The sequence below is a fragment of the Simochromis diagramma genome, unplaced genomic scaffold (genome assembly GCF_900408965.1).
Source record: "Simochromis diagramma unplaced genomic scaffold, fSimDia1.1 OVJJ01000685.1, whole genome shotgun sequence".
In the NCBI taxonomy this organism is placed as follows: domain Eukaryota; kingdom Metazoa; phylum Chordata; class Actinopteri; order Cichliformes; family Cichlidae; genus Simochromis; species Simochromis diagramma.
This window is the reverse complement of record NW_024387477.1, coordinates 8,123,465-8,127,951: the sequence shown is the minus strand read 5'-3', so window position 1 is coordinate 8,127,951 and position 4,487 is coordinate 8,123,465. Positions and strand designations below refer to the sequence as shown.

General features: G+C 40.2%; 1 long non-coding RNA gene across 1 annotated transcript; it reads left to right on the top strand.

The window, feature by feature from the left end:
* The first annotated feature begins 202 nt into the window (after positions 1 to 202).
* On the top strand, positions 203 to 4,423 carry LOC120723601. The gene is made up of 2 exons (XR_005693791.1): positions 203 to 914; positions 3,996 to 4,423. It is a non-coding gene; the product is annotated as an uncharacterized LOC120723601 (long non-coding RNA).
* Positions 4,424 to 4,487: the final 64 nt, after the last annotated feature.

The window sequence follows — 4,487 nt, the reverse complement described above, 5'->3', positions numbered from 1 at the left end:
TATCTTTGTGGTCACAGGTGTATAAAATCAAGCAGCTACCATGCAGTTCACAAACATTTGTGAAAGAATGGGTCAATCTAAAGAGCTACTGTAATAGGACGCAACTTCCTGTGACACGTCTTCACTCCTACACTACATTGCCAAAAGTATTCACGCACCCTTCCAAATCATCGGATACAGGCGTTCCAATCACTCCCACGGCCACAGGTGTATAAAATCAAGCACCTAAGCATTCAGACTGCTTCCACAAACATTTGTGAAAGAATGGGTCGCTCTCAGGAGCTCAGTGAACTTCAGTGTGGTACCATGACAAGATGTCACCTGTGCAACAAGTTCAGTCATGATATCACTACTAAATATTCCAGAGTCAGTTGTTAGTGGAATTATGACAAAGTGCAAGTGAATGGGAATGACAGCAACTCAGCCACAAAGTGGTAGGCCATGAGAAATCATAGAGCTGGGTTAGTGGCGTCATGGTCCAGGTTGACTGCCTGTTTCCACCTCTGGGCGGAGCCATTCCATTCAGCATTCTGTCCACACCTGTCAGCAATTAGGCTGCCTGTATTTAAGACTAGCGATCTCATCACCAGATCTATAGCTAACCTGTTTTAGTGTTGGCCGCCAAAGCTCTCACAGTTACTAGTCCCACTTACCTTGTTTGTTTTTTTTTTTTTCTTTTTCCAGTAACCCACCCAGTAATCTTGTTCACCTACTAACAATACTCATCTTTATTCGGACGCTGGTCTTCTCAGGAGCTTCACTGTAACAGCCCATGCTCTACTCCTCTCTTCATTCCATCTGCCTGCCTCCCTGCCATGGCTACTGGGATTCATGCAATCACGGCATCTGACAGGAAACTCACCCGGACCTCTCTGACTGCTTTCCCCACCACGTTGTTCTCCACCTGCGAACGAGTAAGAGACTGAAAGTCACCTGACTTACTTACCTGACACCTCTTTGGAACTCTCCTGACATTTCTCTCCTCTCGCTGCAGTGACTCTGAGCACCTTCTCCAAACCACGACCCATTTCACCTTTAGCCCCCATTCGTGGACTCTTTAATCTGTATAGTTTCATCGCTCTACGTCTGGCTCACAGTTCATGTTTGAATTATAGTGCCTCCGTCCGTGTCCGCGTTTGGGTTCATTCTCCTGGCCCTGACAAGCAGATGCTGAAGCACATAGTGTGCAGAGGTTACCAACTTTCTACAGCCCTCCAAACTTCATGTGGTCTTCAGCTCAAGAACAGTGCATAGAGAGCTTCATTAAATGGGTTTCCATGGGCTAGTAGCTGTTGTAGGTTTTAGCAATATTGGCTTATCTCAACTGGCACCCTGTTATATCCATAATCTAATAATCAGGCCCCATCTTATCTTAAAAACCTTCTAATAACATATCACCCCAATAGAGTACTTTATTCTATTCAGACTTACAAAGTCAAGAATCGTAAGAAGAGGTTGACTGACATATTGTTTCTATATCAAACAATGCCTAGCTTTAAAGCAGCTGGCTTGACTTGGGTGTGGATACAAAAATAAAAGTAACAGTAAGTTTAAAAAAAAAAAAAAAAAAAAAAAAAAAAATTAGATCAATAGAAAATTTGTTTTAAAAGGTTCACAAACACAGCACAAAACCGCTGAACAAAAGACCACGGAAGTTGAATAAAACATAAGACAACGCAATAGCGGTGGGAAAAAAAAAAATGTCACAAAACACAACAAATGAAATATGCTTAAAAGAAGCAGAGGTTTCATTAGTTGTGAGGGAGAAAAATATGCAGTAATGTGTGTTCTTATTGCATGATTCATATAATACTGTAGATACAGCTAGTAGCCGGTTACTGTTAGCTTTGCACTTCCGCAGCTGTTCTGACATTACTGTCTGCCCAAAAACACTTTCATTTTATTTTGTTCAACCTTTGTGTTGTGTTGTGTATGAAGGAGTTGTGTACGTTTTGGCAGCATATTTTCTATTGCGGAATCTCAGTGCAGGGGCAGTTGGACTGCAAAGAGACCCCCACAAGTATGTCCTGGTTAAATAAATAAACGTGAAAACAAAAAAAATAAACGTGTGTATGTTGTTTACGATAGGTATATGTTATTATGGTGTGTGAGCGTGTGGTGTGTGTGTTTGTGTGGTTGGGTTGGTACACATGATATGTATATTATCCTTACTGTAAACATGCAAATGTTTAGTAACAAGATTTGCTGGTCTTTGAGGGATCTGTGGAATAACAGTTTTTCAAAAAAAAACAAATAGACGCAACATTACAATAAGCTACCAGAAAAAACAGTAATACTGAAATCTGTGGAGAACACGCGCACGCACACACACATGCACACGCACAAACACCGATTACACAAGAAGGACAAGGACAAGCAATAAAAACCAGCTCCTAAAAGCCTAGGAAAAGCCCATACACACATACAGTACAGGGATATGCATGCACCTGGCAATAGCAACATTTATCCTTCCATTTTTATACCTGTTTATCCATTCAGGGTCACAGAAGTAGCATCATAAAGTCTGATCGCACCCATTAAGTCTCCATTAAAAATATGCCCAATAAATAATGTTGCTGATTTTCTTTCCTTTTTGCTTTTATTTGACTGCATCAAAATTGATTTGATTAATATTTTATTATGATCTAATAAAATTAGTCGATTTTCCTTCAGTTAACCTGAACTGTTTATCACCAGTGCCTCCACTGATGTCCTGATGCCAGTTTATATCAGACTGACAGCAAAGAAGAGTCTTTTCACAGCACAGCTTGTCACAGGTGGGGTGATGAGTGCCTTAGGTGACCATTCATCTTGGAAACTCTCTCATTGGGGCAGGTGTCAAGTGGTTCAACAAGTGATGGAAAGCTTCTCTTCTTTGCGACCTCTTTTAAACTGCTGTACAAACAATGTCCTCCACGGCGGTGCTTGCTGACTGTATTAGGTCTGAATTAGCAGCTAGAGGGAAAATAGTTCAAGGGCTGGCATTTTTAAAACTGTTGGCTAAACTTGAACTTTCTTTATCCTAGTGTGCCTGGTGTTTTTTTTTTTTTTTTTTTTTTTTTCTTTTCTTTTTTCTTCTCACATTACATAACCAGTTGCATGTGAGGTAGGTGGTTTCTCAAACTATTCTTACTTAAAATCAAAATTCCAGGGTCACAGACATATAATTTAAAACGTTTGGTCATTAAAAAAAAAATGTAAACAGTAGTGGTAAAAATAAGCAGCAAGTGTCAAATATTTTGGTGTTTTTCACAATGTAGTGCTGCCCAAGAATTCATTGATGGGGTGCAAGTGAAAACACAAGGACATTAAACTGTCTTTAGCCTGCCAGCTCCTGAGTACAGGACTTTACAAGTCTCTGTAAAGTGCATCTGTGCCCACACAGATAATGGTTTGAGCAATTCAATGCACCTTAATGTCACGTTTGCTGCCCCGGCAACCTCATCCCAGACAGCTACCCTGCTTAAAAACAAATAGTACTACCAATAGTGACAGCTGGTTTTAAAAATATTAACCACTGTTGTGTGGTACATGTAAAAACGAGCAACAAACCAACAATATCTAGACCTGATTACAGGTTTTACAAGTCATACAGTCCAAAACAAATTTAAAAATTGCACATTACAGCTTACAGTCATATGAAGAAGAAAGTTTTTATAGTACAAGTAGTATCTTTACTGCTTCCATAGGATTTAAGAGGGTCCTTTCAGGCAATGCCAATCATATCCCAGGTCTGTGTTACAGTAATTTCACTTCAAGATCAGACACTGAATTTTTCAGATACTCTACAGGCCTCACTCAACACGTTAAATGTTAAAGTTCACGACAGTCTGTGAGGGTGCTGGGGAGCATCTCCCTCACTAAGTGATGTATGCACTCATGATGTCTGATAGGAAGTTTTGATTTTGTTATGTTTTTGTTTTGAAGTCCATTAATCAATCTCTCTCTCTCTCTCTCTCTCTCTCTCTCTCTCTCTCTCTCTCTCTCTCGCGAAGTCAACTTCCTGAGTCATGGAGTGCACACATGATTATGGCCTAATGATGTTCACCTGAAAGGAGTTCTCCAATCACCCACTGATAGTGGGTTGAACCATCTGATGAGAGCTGAGGGGGGTAGTGGGCTGAATTTTCAGTTTGATTTGACTTAGTTAGTTTGGATATTGTTTAGCTGGGGGGTGTTTTGTAATCAGATATTTGTGAGGTGTGTCAAAATAACCGCAGTATTTCACTGTATAGGTTTTTGTAGCTGGGCTGTGTCCGTGGGGGGGACTTTTTACATTTTATTGGTGATAGTATGACCAGCATCTATTTAAGGAGGAGTTTGGCGAGAGGCTCGAGCGGTTATTTCTAGATGTGTTGCTGGTGAGCATGACAAAACCTCTGTACCAGAAAAAAGAGAGAATATATTCAAATCTTTGAAAAACTGTTGAAGGCTCGTGTGGTTGTTTTTTTTTTTTTTTGTTTTTTTCTCTTTTCCATTTGATCCCC